Here is a 17,678-nt window from a genome sequence, read left to right as displayed (position 1 = left end):
AAGATTTTTATGAAGATTACTTGTTCCCAATTTAAAACCATGCAGATGTGACTTGTTTTCAACTCTCAGGTGGCTGTATTTTTCTGACTGACATGAGCAGGGCCAGGACATGGGTAGATGTGGCAGCGTGGTACATGATTAGTGGGCATGGCAGTGATGGGTTGATGTTTGGACTATATGATCTTAGTGGACTTTCCAAACTGAATAATTAACTTAATGATTCTTTGATATCCTTCAGAGGTGCAGGAAAGTCTTTCCTTGCTTAGCTGCCAGATGCAGAGTCTGACAGTCTTTTTCAGCCCCCCAGCTGCCCCAGCAGGGCCAGGAGGATGTTTGCAGAGAGCCTGGGATGAAATCCTCATCTGTGAGGTCTCCTCTCCCTCCTCACAGCCTCAAAGAGGAGCCCAGTGCCCAGCTAGGAGCCTCTACAAGCAGTCACTATTTGATGTGAAATCTCCACCCTAAGCCCAGGGCTCGAGATAGATACAATTAACAGATTTGATGAAATAGCTCAGATAAAAGAAGGTGCCTGTTGAATGCTGTACCAAGCCCTGCCCAGGGCTCTTCACATTTTGAAGAGCAAACATGCAATCGGGAGTGGGAATTAATTACCAGGGCCGGTTTATCACGGCCCTCCCTCCCTGCCTCTCACGGAGGCTCACACCCCATCTCAGTGCCAGGCTGCACGTACGGCAGCAGTGCTCTGACTAAGCCTTGCCCAGGGCTCACAGGCAGCACAGTCCCATCCCTATGGCCCAGCACCTCCTGCTTCCAGGCAGGAGGGTCCAGTCACCACTCACGCATCTTCCTACGATGCCGGAACTGCTCCCAGATAGTGCCAGTTCCCTCCAGGTGACTCCTGTGTATGCAGCTTGCTGACTAACTGGGGGATGCCCAGGTGCTGATTTGCTTCCAGGAGCAGGACAGTAGCTACTGAGCATGCAGACATTGTGGGCAGTGTGCTGGAGGAGCCAGGCCCAAACTTACAGCAGAGCTGTGAGGCAGGTACCAAAATAGGACTGTGCACCTGCAGCTGTGGGTGGCGAAGGGTGGGGGACCCCAGCCCAGCCTTCCCAGCGTGCCTCCTGCACAGCGTGGGTGGGCAGCATATGGCCCTGTCTCCTGGGCCCTCCCCTGGCTCCTGATGGGCTGCATCTCCCATCACCCCACAGTGGCCTCATCCGCCATTGGTCCCCAAGAGCTGAGTCCATCAGTGGTGTTCAGATCAGCCCGTCCCAAGTTGTTGGAGCAGTTCTGCATCTGCATGTCTGAACCATTCAAGTCCCTGCCACCACTGTGTATGAGTGCTGCTTGTGTCTTTCTTTTGTGCTGGATCCTGGTTCGAATACACGGCACCTTGATTCAGAAATATCCATGCCAGGGCTGCAGCTTGCAGAAAACGGTTTGGGTCTTAAGGAGAACTTGGAGAGTATTTAGATTTTGGGAGACAAGAGAGCGGACTTGAATAGAAAATATGCCAAGGAAGAATGAAATCTTCTAATAAGCTCAGGGAGTGAGGTTTGTGGGAGGACACTGCTTTGCAGGGAGCGTACTACGAGGGATGGCAAAGCACAAAGTCTGCACACACACAGCGATCCCTGTGTGCAACGTGCTGCTGGAGCAGTGGCAGGGAAGAGATTCCAACATGACTCAGATGCGCGCTTACTGAGAGGAAGGAAAAGGTCCAGAAGACAAACAGCAGACAGTCAGGTGGAGAGCCTCCTCCCCAAATCAGATCCAACCCTCACGTACTGCAGGTTCTTGAAAGCAGGACCGCTGCAGCAAGAGGAAGGCATCCACTCCACCTGTCCAGCTCACACCAGCAGGAACGAGGGATCCTCTCAGTATGCAGCCTCGTACACTACAGCAACAGCCCAGCACGGAGGTGAGCTGGTGAGCTGCCAGCTGCAAAACTCACCCTTCTCCCCACACCATTTAAGAGTTCATGGTACATTACTTGACTCCTCAAGCGCATGGCAGAGTGCTGGTGAAGAGGATGGGCTCTCACAGGATGTTTGTTCTAGAGAGCATATGTGCTGTGTCCTGAACTGGCACAGCATGCTGTGAAGGGCTCTCTCTACCACTCCTGAAGGATGTGCTCAACCTGGCACTAAATCTGGCTGGCCCCAGTGCTAAGGGCAAGGAAGTTCTGGTCCCACAGGCTTCCATATGAGTCAGTTACTCCCAGCATGGGGCCTGGGCCATGTCCTTGTGGTGGCTTAACTATTGGCACCAGTAGCTCCTAGGTACCTGTATACTAGGTGTAGACACCCACCTAGCTGCCGTCTTCTCCCAGAGAAGAGTCTTACACACATACACAGCCTTTGGGCTCTGCCACTGGCGCCTTGCACAGCCTCTGGCCCCTCCATGCTGCTTTGCTGCCTTCCCTTGTCTTGGCTCAGAGGCAGCGCAGCTGTGCTGCAGGGGACCTCCCCTACAAAGGCTGAGGGAGCTGGGCTTGTTCAGCCTGGAGAAAAGAAGGCTGCAGGGTGACCTAATTGCAGTCTCTCAATACCTAAAGGAAACCTATAAACAGGAGGGGAATCAACTGTTAAGAAGGGTAGACAACAGCAGGATAAGGGGAAATGGTTTTAAGTTGAGGGAGGGAAGATTTATGTTGGATGTCAGGGGACGTTCTTTACTATGAGAGTGTTGAGGTGCTGGAACAGGCTGCCCAGAGAGGCTGTGGATGCCCCGTCCCTGGAGGTGTTCAAGGCCAGGTTAGATGGGGCCCTGGGCAGCCTGGTCTGGTATTAAATGGGGAGGTTGGCGGCACTGCCTGTGGCAGGGGGGTTGGAGATTCATGATCCTTGAGGTCCCTTCCAACCCAGACCATTCTGTGATTCTGTGACCTTGTTCTCTCTCTGGGGACAAGGACTCTCAATTGCAGAAGTCCCCATAATCTAGCTCACAAGCCCTGGTGCCAAGCTTGCTGCCAGCCTCTATTCATGATGCATGGCACTGTCCTTTCTGGATCCCTGGCATCTTCTTAGAATCATAGAAAAGTTGAATCATTACAGTTGTAAGAGATCTCTAAGCTCGTTTACTGTAACCACCAATCCACCCCACCATGCCCACTGACCATGTCCCTCAGTGCTACATCCACACAGTTCTTGAACAGCTCTAGGGAAGGTGACCCACCACTTCCTTGGGTAACCTGTTCTAATACCTCACAATTTTATCCTAACATTCAACCTGAACCTCCCCTGTCCATGTAAGAGTAGACAATGCCAAGTGCTGGGTATTCAGAGAGGTTCTCATCCCAGCCGAAAGAAGGTTCCCTTGGCCATCCCAGTCTCTCCAACTGATGGGCAGATCACATATCAACATATGCAGTGTAGCTGTGTTCTGGCCCCAAACCATTCACAGGATAAGCAAAGGGCTCTTCTCCAGTATTTGCTGAGTGGTTTCACCTTCCTTCCTTACTGTTAGAATCATAGCACCATAGAGTGGCTTGGGGGACCTCCAAGATCATCTAGTTCCAATCCCCAAAAATGGCAGTGTTCCATTGGAAATGTGAATAAAGAAGTATCCCTGTGCTTCCTCTGTGAGCAAACCCACCCTGGGGACACCAACCAGACGGGAAGGGAGAGACACTGGGGCCTCCCAGCTGTCACAGTATTACCAGCCTCTCACTGCCATGGGTGCAGCTCCACCCTTCTGCCATGCACTGCTCCCACTGGGGGAAAAGCAGTACAGGGGATCTCCAAAGGCCCCGTCCTTCCTCCTGCTCCCCCGTATCCCCTCCAATTCTCCCTGCTCCCTCCCTTCCTGCCCCTGCTGTGTCAGCCCAGCCCTGCTCGTTCCCTGATTAAGTCATTTCCTGACATTCGGCACCGTGCAGGATGACCAGGAGCAGATGTACACAAGCAGAGAAGAGTGGGAGCCCTAACACAGAGTCCAATGGCATGCTGACAGCCTGTTGGGTGAGGGAAGGGGGAAAAAATACAGGAGGAGGAAAAAAAAAAAACCCACAAACAGCTCAATACTTTCCATGTGCCACCACTAAGGAGGAAATCGCCTCCATTTGCTACGTGCAAAGTTTGGTGTCTGCACAGAGGGCCGGGAAGAGAAGGGAGCCTGTTTCCCAGGTGGGGAGGAGGGGCTGCTGGCAGCGGCAGCGTGCTGAGGGAAGGCCCCCACACACCCACACGGGACAAGATAGGACAGGGTGGTGGGAGGGGGCCACAGGGAGCTGCAGGTGGCAGGGGAAATAGCGACAGCAGGAGGCTGTCTTGGCACAGTGCCGGGGCTGGATACTGCCTGGGCTTCTGCTACCAGGCTGCCAAGAAGAGGGGCGAGAGCAGGCATCTGTGCCCCCAGGGACAGATGGGACTGGGCCTTAGGCTCCTCGTCCACGTTGCTCTTCCTTCCTGAGACTGGGAGCCAGCAGTGTCCCCTTGTTCTATAGGAGCACCACAGCTCTCCTGCTGGGAGAGGGCAGGAGCCTCTGGTAACATGCACCACACTTCTCTCCATCCCAGTCCCCTCTCTACCTGCATGCCAGCCCCATCACGCATGTCAGCCTGGATGGTGAGGACAGCCCCGTGCCAGGAGGTGCCACCAAGTTGTCTCCTTTACCCAGGCGGGTCCCTGATTAGAGCAGCTCTGCCAGAACCATCCCCGGCCTCTGCAACGCGGGGAAAGTCCATGGACTGTGCACCAGGTTGAACTGGTGGCAAGAAGCACACCTGGGGACAAGGGGTCCTTCTTGCATGGGCACCTCTGAGCAATAAGGAGGTGGTGGAAAAATGCCTTTGCCTGCAGTGCACTCTTAGGTTGTAAGGTTATAAACATAAAGTCCTCCTGGTCCTGCTCCAGGCTAGCTAAACACCAGCTCAGGCTCCTCCCAAGTGCTTTTCCCATTGTATCCGTGTGCTCCCACCTGCTCAGGAAGCTCCAGCCCATCCAGTCCCTCGCTGGGAAATCACTGCTCTGTCCTGGCCTAACAGGGCCCTGCCTGATCTCATATGCACAGGTGTCCTGCAAGTGGGTGCCCTCGGAGCCTGCAGACACACACCCACGCCAGATAGAGCAAAGCGGGGCTCTGGGCTGCTGCTGCTGCTACTGGGAAAAAGGCGGGATGAGTATGGCCAGGCAGCAGGAAATCATAGCAGCCCCTTGAAGAGAGATCACTTGGGAAAGCCCTCAGTGGGGGACAACATTCTGAAAACTGTGGGGCCTTGAACAAATCCATTGACCATAACTTGCAGAGAAGCAAGGTGGTGTGCAGTACATCCCATACCACTCGGGCTCATCCAAAAGCCAGAACACCTGGTCCTACTCATCCTTGCAAAGCCCCATGCAGAGGATGTCACCCCTATTGCAGATTTTTTGGGATGCGCTGGGATTGAGGCCATTTGATAAAGTTCTCTGTGATACAGAAAGAAAAGCTGTGGACTGACAGTGCCACATCCCCAGAAATGCAGTAGAGAGAAGGATGGGATTCAAGCTCATAAATGGTTCCTGATACACCTCTTCTGGGGGCTCTGTGATCTATGGGGCACTTCAGGAACCAGGAACCTTGACAGCCCATTCCTGACCTTTTGCAAAGGGAGCAGGTAGGGAGCAAAACTTACCTCCAAACACCTCCTGACGCTGAGATATCTCACTGTTCCCCTGCAAGGTGCCATGGTGTGAGCCTACTGAAGATGGTCCCATTCATCTGTGTGCAAGGAAGGTGTCCTCCCTCACCACATGGAGAGAGCAGAAGCAGCCCTAGAAGCAGCCAAATTGATTGGGAATCACCCAGAGGAGCTAGCAGCCCTGTGCCAAGTAGAGGAGCTTCCAGCAGGGACCCCCATTCATCTTCAGGAAAGTGTGGGGAGATGACATAATCTGCTTGCTGTTAGTGGAGGTGCGGTGAGGACAACAGCACACCACATGCCTGGGGGATCAACAGCTCTGCAAGCAGACATCCTCCTCTATAGGGCATCTCTCACTCTGCTGATTTATTAATTTATTTTTCATTTTCCCTCCCTTCTCCTCCTCCTCCTCTCCCCTCATCCATGGACAAGGCTCTCAGAGCTCGAAGAGAGGCAAAAACCAGCACAGCTGCAAAGGCAATCAGCCGCGAGCTGGCAGGCAAGCACACAGCTGGGAGGGAGAGCGCGCTCTCACACACACAAAGCAGCACCAAATGGAGCACGTGGATGGCAGCCAGCAAAGCCCGGTGACTCACACACGCCGGTCTCCCTCAGCTTACGGCCGGGAAACATCAGCAGATGACTGAGGAGGCTCTGCATTGAGCACATACTGGCCACCACAGCCAAGGATGGGCAATGGCTCCCATCTTCAGAGGCTGCTTGACACATCTTGGTGGCACATTAACTTCTGTGAGTCTGCTCCTGCTCTTGGGGTGTCCTCTGCTCTCCCCAAAGCACCTCAAAACCACAGCAGGTCATGCACTGTCTACTTGACTCTCCTTGCCACTGAACTTCTAACATCCAGAGCATGGTAATATTGAAGGGAGAAGTGCAAGGGACTCTGTGCTGATGTCCATACTCATCTTTCATTGCATGGTGCTGCACCAAGGGGTTCTAACCAGGGACTTGAGGCTCCTTACATCCTCTTTAACTTTAGCCTCCACCCCAGCACAAAAGCCACCCATCATCTAGTCCTCCTCTTCTAGCACATCTGCATTTCCCAGTACATCACTCCATGCCGCCTGGCTCCCTGCTCTCCTCCCTCTTCTCCCAAACATGAGGACCATGTGTGCATCCCAAACTCCATGAGTTCTCTTTCCCCGTCCAACTGCTGGTTTTCAGCTGGTTTCCACTTGGCCATACTTTACTGTCTTTAACAGAGCTTTGTCTCGCTTCTTGGCTGCCTAGCGCTAACTATCTATACAAATATAGATGTAAAATATATAATTTCAGCCAAAGTGATTCATCCATTTCCAAGAACATTGTCAGGGAGAAATACTTTGGTTTCTCTTGCTTTTGTTACAGGGAAATCTGATGACCTTTCTTTTGAAGAGATCCCAACGTGGCATGTTTCTGGCATGCAGACCTGAAGTTTGGCAAAAGGAGGAGCACGGAAGGCCTTTGGTTGAGTACAGACTCACCCTTTGCTGCTGCCCAATCGACCAAGCCTTTGAAATAATCTCTTTCACATATACTGCCCTGAGAGCACTCCCCAGTTCAACGCCCTGACATTTCCCCACTCGGGTGCTAAGCAGCATTGCCAGGATAGAGATGTGGCTCTCTGTGCCCCAGTCCAGCCTTTCCTGGCACCCATGTGCTCCCTTGTCCCAGCCTGGGTAGCTGAACATCATCAGCATGGAGTGAGGGCAAGACCAGGAGGTCCTGGGCAACATCACAGGCAGAGGTGACAGCTAAAAGGTGCACAGCAGCATCAGGGCTTACACCTGGGGGCATCAGGATGAGCTCACATCTGCAAATACAGATTTGCAGATCTGACATGAGGCATGGGAGGAAATCTGCGTATCACAGATATATTATTAAGAGGGCTTGTCTTAGTAGGAGGTGAGTGAGTCCTGCATGGAGCAGACAGTGCCCTGCCCTGCCCCCAGACATGTGGAAGGGGAGACCCTGCTGCTTTTCCCTGGGAAATGCATCTCTTCTTCCCCAACCCATGCAAACCCAAAAGTTGGCATCCAAGCTGTGTCAGCGCCACGGGGGGGCTTGCCCATCTTCCAGCCGGGTGCCAGCAGATGACTCATCTGCTGTGGGAACGAGGGAGCATGAAGCACAGAAGAATGGAGCTGCAGCGGTCCGTTCTGCTCCCAAGCGTGCTGCTCTGCTGGGGGGTGTCTTGTAGCAGGAACATGGGGACAGCCCTGGCACATGCAGTGGGCAAGACTGCCTGCAAGGAGCACAGGTGTGCTGAGACTTTGAGAAGAAGCACAGCTCCCATAGATTTGCAGCAGCTCATCATCACACTCCGTTTGGCCAAGATGGATGGATAGGGCACAGGTTCCCTGGGCAGCAGGATTCCCACACAGCAGGCCAGCACTTGGTGCCAGGTATGTGCATGCAGAGCCAGACTGCCTGCTTGGGGACAGCAGGGCCAGGCCCAGAGGAAGAAATGAAGAAAGCCTCTGCTGTCAGTTGCAGGTTTTACAACCCTCTGTGAATGTCCCCAGTCCCCACAGTTCCCATGGTGACCATCACGCCAGGAGCCCTGATGGCTTCTTGCCATTTTGGATGAGCTGGGGTGCAGGCGAGTATGTCCCATTCAATGTCCTATGGGATATGAAAGAGATCAGCACCTGGGGACCAGTAGCTGGGGCACCTCATGCAGCACCCCCTGGCTAGGCTGCGATGGATGAACCAAGGATGCCCATGCATAAAAACAGACATTGCTTTTGGTCTTGCTTGCTGCTTGCCGGTGTCATCACAGGATCATAGCATGTTTTGAGCTGGAAGGGACCCATCTGGTTCAAATCCCCTGCAGTGAACGGGCACCTACAGCTCCATCAGGTGCTCAGAGCCCCGTCCAGCCTGACCTTGAGTGTCTCCAGGGATGGGGCATCCACCGCATCTCTGGGCAACCTGCGCCAGTGCCTGACCGCCCTTATCGTGAACAAGAATCGTTACAACAGAGGGAGGCCGCTGAAGCAAACGGAAGGGGCTAAGGATGTGAAAAATACTCCCTTCTCAAACCTGCCATCAGCCAACTGAAAACCTTTTTATTTGCACTGGGAGCCGATGCCAAGTCTCTGTCTGAGACTGGGTTCAAACGCTCCAGCTATATAATCCTTCCAGTCTGGGCTCATAATGGAAACGCCAGCAGACCGTTAAGCACCACGGTGCTGCCAGGTTCTGCTATAATTAAACACACACAGGAAAGGTATAAATAACCAGGTTCAGTGGGGGGGCTGCGGCTGAACGATGCACAGGAGCCAACACTACTCTGGGCCAGCTGTGCTCTGCAGTGTGGTCAGATGGCCACGAGCGGCCTAAAGGCAGCCAATGCCCTGGGACCCCCATGTCCAGCAGTGCACACTGCAGGATGCTCCCTCTCTCTGCAAGACCAGCTACCTGCACCTCTCCCCGCTGGCTCTCTTCCTAGGACTTCCAGCTCGGTTTCTCTGAGTCTTCTGGGCCAATTCTTCTGCATGTGTAGGAGCATCCGGGGAGCTTTGGTAAATAGCACAATAAATATTTGTTTTCAATAGCCCCGCCGCAAGCAGACAATGAGGCGGCCGCCGCAAGCAGACACGCAGGATGATAGGGCCACGCATGTGGCCCCAAACCACTGCAGCCCGTGTCTGAAACCCAAGGCTCGCCTTTCTATTTGAAGACATAAATCCAGCAGGATTAACATGAAAAAGACCCCCCTCAACTGCGACCAGGCGCACGCATGCTCTAGCACACACATACATTTGTGTATGCTCGTATATTTCCCCAACCACAGTCACCAAGCATCAAATCTGGCACTTTCCAAAAAAAGACAAAGCTGTTCCTAGCCTGCACGCGGGCTCTGACCTCAGCCCGCGCCTCCCAGCTGAGCTAGCAGTGCTCCCAGCCCCCAGAACATGGAGGCAGCGCCGCATGGAAATGTGAGAGAGACGTAATTCCAGAGGATGTGAATGGCTAATTCTGTACATTCAAATGAAACAGAGGGGAAATATACTGAATGGAGCCCATGTATAAGATCATATGAAATGTAAAAAGCCTTGTTGTTCTGCGCACACACTGCCTCTTCAATCCAGTTCTGCTTAAATGCCCATTCTTTTCGTTTGGCATCTCCTTGTCCCTCTATGGCCGAATCAAAAGAGGAACGAAATAATGACACAAAGATTTTTAAAAACTCAGCCCCAGCTGCAGCAGGGAGAAGCCTGAAGCGAAACGTGAGAGCGTACGGCTCTTTGTTAGGGTTTCCTTGGCTATAGAATATGGTATATGAAATGCCTGGCGTATCCCGTTCAGTCCTATGGAGGGAGAGCTCTTAAGGTGGCTCCCCCGGGTTTGGGGCAGCTGTGGGGAGCCAGCCCTGCATTTGCAGGCAGCGAACGTCCCACCTGCAGGACCCCGCACCCCAGGACTGCTCTGCAGGCGGTGGGTGGTCCGGATGGGATTTTTCTTTCTTTATTGTAGCTGCCGCTTTGCACTGGGAAACCTAACTCAACTCTCCTCATCAGGAGATGGTTCCAGTTTATATGGGCTTCTATGAAATAGATGCATTTTTTTCCATGCACGCACAAGCAGCTCAGCACCACCTTCCCCAGCCATGGGCTGAACTCTGCATTTTGGAGTTGGTAGACAGTTGGTGCCCAGATGGCTGCAGGCCCCCAGTGCCACCAACACATCCCTGGCACGTCTTCAACACAGGTGGCAGTGCTGTGGGAAGTATCAGCCACCCAGCAGGACTAGCGGCACTGAACTACAGCCACTCAGTGCAGCAGGGAGCCGGTCTGAGCAGCTCTGAGCCATGTTGCTTAACTAAACAAATGTTCTGTAAACATCAACACTAATTCCTTGTCTATGGGCCATAGTGCTTTCTTCTCCAAGGCTCCTCCAGCAGCAATCTGCTGGTGCCCAGTGCGTTTTCTACAGGACCCACCTCTGTCACAGCCACCAGTCTGTTCCCTGTAGGACGGGATCCGCTCACAGCCCTTGGGACACACTAGCAATGGGCTCCTCACATAGGTTTCCCCTGGGAAAACCCAGTGATGCTAGGATACTCAAGAGTATCATAGGCCCAGCAGCCAGCCCTGCCAACTCAACAGGTAACAAAGCCACTCAGCGGTGCTGAAAGTCTTCTGCATTGTGCATTATCTGGGGCAGGCTCAGGCCATGGGGTCCCTGCACATCATGCTCACTCCTGAAGAACTCTGTCTGCTGGGCTCCTGCCGGCACATCAGAAGATGTGTCACTCATTTGTCCCCAGGGCCGGTGAGGAGCAGCACATTCCTCCTCAGCCACCGGAGCTGCCTCATGACGCTGGCGTGCGTGGCTGGTAGCACGCTCATGCAGAACAGTGGGGGACAGCCAGGGCAGGCATGTGACACCCTGGCTGCTATTCCTGATCCAAGGGACTGTCACACAGAACGAGAATCACCCAGTGGCAGCACGCAAGGCAGGTGAGTCCAGCTGTGGTGATGGCAAATTCCTAATTAGCTTGTTGCATCAGCCCTGCCAACCGCTCACCTTCATTACCCAATGACGTCCTACGTGCTGGGCAGTGTGTGCTCCCAGTTCCCGCTTCCCAAAACCCCTTCATCTCTTTCCCATGCAGGTGCATGACCCAAATGTTCCTGACTGCTTCCCAAGGATGGGCTGAGGTCTGGAAGAAGCTGCTCGGTGCCACTGGAGCAAGGCAAGCTCCCAGTGTGCTGCCAGCGCTCTGCAGAGAGCTCTGGAGGGCAGCACCCTGCAGGCAGGCTTGGCAGGGAGCTCTGTACCTTGGAGCTGTCTTCCCACAGCGGTAGCTGGAGCTGGTTCTGAATACTTAGATGGTTTTAATGTGGAAACAAAAATCCACTAACTGTCAGCTCTCCCCAGCAAGGCACCATCCCAGAGCTCGGCAAACACAGAGCACAGGAGACCTGCAACTGCCGAATAGCAGCTCTCACTTGAGCCAGACATGCAAGGGGTACTGCACCCACCTGCTGTTTGATGATACCCATGTTGCCCACACTGCAAGCAGAGAATCCCACAGGATTTAGGATGCTGATGGAGTGTGGAATCCTTAATGATGACACCTCACAGAGGCAGCAATGCTACACAACTGGTTTGGATAAGAGGCGATGAGAAACCCTGCATCCTGCTGCAGAATGTAGGTCAGGCAGGTGGAAATGTGGGAACCCTGGGCAGGAACCAGTACCCAACTGGTGCGGGCGGTATCCCAGGCCTACAGCCACCACAGACAGCCAGGGGCTTGGGCTGTGTTCTGCAGCTTTCCCCCAACAGCTCTGCAGCAGTGGTGCCTGGAGGCAGACTGGCCCTGTGAGGGCACGAGCCTGGGCCATCCCAAACAAAGGCTCTCTGCAAGATCTTTCTTGCATCATAGGCTCACCTGCACTGCAGGGACACCGGGATGTGTCCCCACCAAGGGCAGGAGCAAAGGGCTGATGCCGAAGCTTCCTGCCTGCTCTCTGGGGCTTGTGTCTCTGCACCTCCTAAGCCCTCAAACAGACCCAGGCAGTCAGGCTGCTCCCCACCACCGTCCCACCGGGCTGTGCCGAGGCATGGGGCGGGAGGCAGCGGGCGCACGGCTGCATCTCGGCGAGGACACCTTAACGTGGAGGCCTGCGGCCTGCGGCTGCCTCCCGCTCCTCGCACTCCTCGCTGGGAAGCAGCTGACTCGGGGCGGCTGCCAGCGCTGCTGGCTGCTGGATCCGGCTGCTGCAACGTGCAGTCTGACATGTAAACCCCGGGCAGGCCTATGCTAATGGCTGGGGGAGGGCGCCTGGCTCAGGGGCGAGGGGGAACGGAGGTGGAGGCCGGAGCCCAGCCAGCAAATTCCCCCCCCTCCGCTCCATCACCACCTCCCCGCATCCATCTGCCTCCCCTCCTCCTCCTCCATTCATAAATCCGGGCGGCACTGCCATCTACCGTAGCGTGCAAAGGCCGCCCCACCACCCTGCTAGGCCTGCGGGCAGCCTGCAGCCCCTCCAGCCCACACAAACTTTCATCCCACCGGCAACCTGAGGCCCCCCAGCCCACTTCCTCCACGCTCCAGTGACACAGAGGGGATCCTCTCCCTTAGTGCCAGCTTGGAACCTCCATTCAGCCCCGTGAACCCCTGCGACAAGCAGCGGGCAGCAGCCTCCCACCCCTAGGAAGCCCTCAGCTCATGTTTCCAAACACCTCCGTACAACCACAGTCCTCAGTTGAGATGGGGAGATAAGGGAGATGAAAGCCCTACGCCTCATTAATTAGGGCCTGAGGCTTTCAGAGCACATGGTGGCCAGGACAAGGGTGAGAGCCAGCCCTCAGCCACAGGGCCCACTCGGAAGAAACCCTCCTACAGCCAAGCTGCCCCTATGAGAGGTGACCATGGCAGCAGTCACTTTCGCAGCACAGCAACCTCCTTCCAGCTCCCCACCTAGGGAATGGCTATCCCCAGGCACCAAAGGGCAGTGACTCCACAGCCCAAAGGGAAGCCAGCAGGGCTGGACCTCACCAGCAGCCCCTACTCCCCAGCAGCCCCCAAGCCCATGGAGCTCTTTGTTCCCCAGCACCAGGACTGAAGCCAGGGGAAAAGGGGCAGGGAGTGGGCATGGAGCGGCCCCGCAGGACAGCCCACACGTGGGGCAGCGTGCGTGCAGGTGGGAGAGCACGCTGCTGAGCTGAATGGGGAGCACTGTGTGAGCATCTCTGTAGGGAAGGGAAAGAGAAGGAGAGAGGGAGGGAGAGAGGGAAAAAAAAATCCTCTAAGTGCAGCGTTTGCAAAATGAGCTGGCAGTAAATAGCTGGAGGACAGACAGCATCTTGGTACGTGAGGCGCAGCACGGAGAGCTGCACCTGAGCAAGGCTGGGCCACGGCTCGCTCCACCATCACACGTCACCTCCTGATGCATCCTCCCAGCCTGCCTCCCTCCCACCACCCCCTCCTCCACCGTGAAAAGGCAGTGGGAAAATGGGTTCCCCTCTGCAGCTGGCACACAGCAAGGAGCAGGGAGAGCCATGGCTGGGCTTCACTTTCTGCCTCTGCTTCAGGGCGTAAATGGTAGCGCCCTTTTTTCTGCTGGAGACCCCTGTTCCCAGCCTCTCCCCACACCCCTCCTCGAGAGCTTCCTCCCTGAGCAATGGCAGCCGTGCTGCCACACTCCTTGCTTGCCGGTGCCGCTTGCTCTTTGTTCCCCTCGCGGGACAGCACACTGCCGAGATCTGCTGAGGACCGACACAACTCATCTCACCCCGTGACAAAACAAACGCCAAATCCACAGAGCACCTGCAAAGCGAAGCGCCCTTCCCTGCGTGCCACAGGGACGCTCCGAGTGCCACAGCCGCTCCGAGCTCACAATGGTGACAGCGGGTCCCCAACACCGGGTGGCGGCGGGTCCCTAAAGCCGGCCGTGCGGTGACACGGGAGACCGCGCTGGGATCGGGGACACGCGGGACGGCGCCACGGGAGGAGCCACGGCCGCAGCAGCCGTCTCCCGGAGCGGAAAGGGCGGCGTGGGGTGACACCGTGTGGCCGCAACCCGCCTTGCAGGCTGGCGGTGAGCTCGGGGAGGGATGCGGAGGGATTGATGGCTGCCCAGGGGTAGCTCTGGGCCCGACGGCTCTGCGAGAGAAGCAGCGGGACGAGGTGCTGCACCACGGGCACTCTGCTCCCTGGGAACACCGACAGCCCCCTGGAAACCCAGCGGGAACTGGGTCCTCTTATCGAGTGGGAGAGTTCGGCTGGAGATGGCACAGATGGAGGCAGGGAGCTACCCACCTGCCCTCAGGAGGCACACCGAGGTGCAGCACAGCAAGGAAAGGGTGGGGAACAGCTACGTGATGCTGCGCAGGGAGAACTGATCTTATTAATAAAAGCTGCTTCTTCCCAGGGTCTTGATAATCTCTCCTGCTGCAGATTATTTACAGCTGTGGAATTTAATACTCCAATGAACAAAGCTCCCCGAAGCAGAGGGAATGAGCTGTTAACCCTTCTGCACAGCTCTCGGCTGGGGTTTGGCATTTTGATGCCACAGCCACACTGCATCCCAGCACCCAGAACCAAGCCAGGCTGATGGCACAGAGCTGGCTTATCTAGGGGAGCAATGCCTCAGATACCCAGATCTGCCAGCAGCACCCAGCCTTTGCACAGCGTCAGAGCTGCTACACCTGCCCTAAGACCCCAGTGTGTGCCTCCCAGGTTACACAGAGACTTGCAAGAGTCTCTTTCCCAGCTGGCAGAACGGCAAGGGTCTTCCAGGGATCTCACTCACCCTTCAGCCACCCCAGGCAGCTAGAGATGGAGGCTGTGTAAGGGCCAACTTTCAGTGGCCCAAAATTTGCACAGCCCATTAACTCTGCATGTCCCAGTTCTTACAAGTCTTTAAGATTCACTCTACTTTCCTCAGAAATGCAAGGTACTACCTGCCGGCCATGAGCACAACATTTCACCACTGAGTTTACCAGCAAGCAATGTGAAATGCTGTAAGTACACTGAGCAGACACCTGTATGCCCAGGAGCTGTAGTGGGTCTGGGTTTGATGCCCCAGGGCCCCTGTCCTCAGCTCACCTGGCTGCAGGCGAGGTCCCTTGTTCTGCAAGGCACATCAGGGACAGAGTAGCAGGCCAGGGAAGCCAGTAAAACCAGCTGTTTGCTGCTCCTAGCATCAGGAATCATAGCTATAGGGTGCCCAGGTCTGCCAAGGACCTCCTGGAAGAGAACCAAGAGCCGAGCACAAAACCTCAGGAAGCAAGGGCCGCGATAACATCTCCCATCTTACCACCTCCTCACTTCATCTCCTGCTCACAACAGTGAGTTCTCTGGTACTGGTGAAGACTAGCAAGCTAGAGCAATGAATTCTTTAAACCTGAGAGATGCAGATTACATGGGAAGAGAGGAGTGACATGAGATGACATGGCCCAGTAGGGGACATTTGTCCAAAGCCTGCAGCTTGCTTTGGGAAGCATTCCAGTACCCAGCCCCATAGCTCAGGGCTCATGTTTGTTTTTAAAGAACAATATTACGGCACAGAGTTTTATAGCCTTGAGCCGCCTTCAGAAGAACCTCATATTTCAGGAGCCCAGGTGACAGCCTGCTTGCAGCGACCACACCACAATGATCAGGCACATCACCTCCCTTTGGGGAAGGTGTGTTTGCTGTTACTGCTGAACACAGTCACCCTCGCTGCCACAGAGGAGAGTGCGCAGGCTCATTTTCAGCTCCGTTAACCAGCTGTACTTGCTGGTGTCCTAAAGCAATGAGTTCCATGGAGTAACTGATGCTATGGGGGAAAACAAAAGCTGGTGAATGAGCCCAGCAACTTGGTTTTGACATATGCTGTGTTCCCCCTCCCAGCCCGCTATGTCCCCTGCTGCCTTCCTTGGTCCCACAGTCCCTCTGTGTGTTGGCACGGGGCCACAAGCCTGTCTCCCAGCCTCTGTCTCCAGGCAGATGGAAGCCATCAGCTCCCTGCAGCATCCCTGAGCGATAATCTGTCTTGCCCATTTCCTTTTGTGTCTCTTGTGGCCCCTTCTCACAGCCAGCTAATCCCCAGAGTTCGCCTTTCTCTGTCCAGCCCTGGGCCCCAGCAGCCAGCCCTACCCCATGTCTTTTCTGGGCACTGGCCATCTCTCCCTGCCCTCGCAGAACACTCTAAGAAGGGACCACTTTCCCTCAGGACCCACCAAAAAACATCTGGTCACATCATCAGGCATACAGGCACCCCATGGGAGCAGAATCTGACCTAAGTCCCACATCCAAACACAGGAACAGCACTAACCCAGGGACCCAGGCAGAGCTGGCCAGGAAGGCACATTTGTAGAGATCCGTGAGCAATTCCTTGGGGCAAAAATAGGGACTCTGGAAGGACTCTGAATTCCGGCTTCCAGCTTCCTTTGCTCTCCTCAGCAGCTCACAGCTCCTCCAGAGGCTGCGCAGGAGATGAACGGATTCCTCCTTGGCACCATCCCCTGCTGGGAAACTTTCCCATAGCAAAATCATTTTAATGGCAGAATAATAAATAGGGAGAGGGGAAGGGAAAGACAGCCAGCCTCCTTCAAGGAAAGGACCTGCAAGAATCACTACCCCCAGGAGAAACCAGGTTAATTCCATAAAATCAAAGTGCTTGGGTTGGAAGATCACCTGGTTCGCTGCATCCCAAGCGCAGCATGGGAAGGCTGCAAGCCCACACAGGCAGGTACTCCACAGAACACGGGTCTGCACGTGGGTCCTGCTCGAAGGAGAGACCCCAGTGAGAAGCTGCCCCTGGTGAGTGCCTGGGATTTGCCAAATGCAAACGTAGTGTCCCAGAGCAGTGATTTCTGCTGAGGCCACGTTCCTTGTCAGGAAAAGACACTTACAGACTGCAGGAGCTGCTCGGTGGGATGTGCTGAGCTTAGCTGTCTGCATGTCTGCTTATTAAGCTCCGAGGTTAACGATTTAGTTCCACATATCAGTTTACTTACAAATAAAGCGTCTCTCCACATTTTAATCTCAAGTCTGTACCATTGTCTTGCCTGCTTCCTCTGGTGCCCTCTCCCCACGACCTCTATCCCTGCAAAATGCTGCAAAGTTATTAACAAATATTCTGTGAAACGTTTAATATCCAAACAGCAGGGTCCGTGCATCCTGTGAGGAACTCATAGTCCTTATGGTCAGGACAAGAAAAACAAAAATTGTTTGGAGGTCCTTGTGTCCTCCAAACAGGGGACTGCTCCAAGGCTGGAGTTGTTGCTAAGCAAGACCAAACAATCCACTTGAGTAGCTCTGTGAGTGAGTTACAGACTGGGTTAGCTGGAACCAACTGGACCCCTCTTCCACCACGCAGATGGCCTTGCACAGAAAGCAAATGGAGCAGTGGAAAGCTATTTTTCAGTCTTAGGTTAGCAGAAGTAAATTTTCTTTTCTGTTCTCAAAAGGATACACATTTGAGGGAATTTACGTCCTCCATTTTCAGGAGACACACACTCTTTTCTACTTGAAATAATAAGTTTGCCTCTGCTACACTTCCCAGAACCCCAGCGATCACTGCACCTGGGCAGGATCCCAACCTGAACAGCTCAAGCAAGACCCACGTTTGCAGAAATAAGTCTCCAATGCCT

The 17,678-nt window shown here is 54.6% G+C and overlaps 1 long non-coding RNA gene across 1 annotated transcript in view; it reads right to left on the bottom strand.

The window, feature by feature from the left end:
- The window catches only part of LOC104909641 (uncharacterized), an 89,588-nt gene extending 76,068 nt beyond the window's left edge, over positions 1 to 13,520 (bottom strand). Inside the window, exon 1 of the long non-coding RNA XR_014882060.1 lies at positions 5,580 to 13,520. This is a non-coding gene — a long non-coding RNA (uncharacterized LOC104909641). The remainder of the gene's footprint in view (positions 1 to 5,579) is intronic.
- Positions 13,521 to 17,678: the final 4,158 nt, after the last annotated feature.

Source organism: Meleagris gallopavo, chromosome 2 (assembly GCF_905368555.1).
Source record: "Meleagris gallopavo chromosome 2, MGAL_WU_HG_1.1, whole genome shotgun sequence".
NCBI lineage: Eukaryota > Metazoa > Chordata > Aves > Galliformes > Phasianidae > Meleagris > Meleagris gallopavo.
Note: the sequence above shows the minus strand (reverse complement) of the source record. Positions and strands in the feature narration are given on the sequence as shown.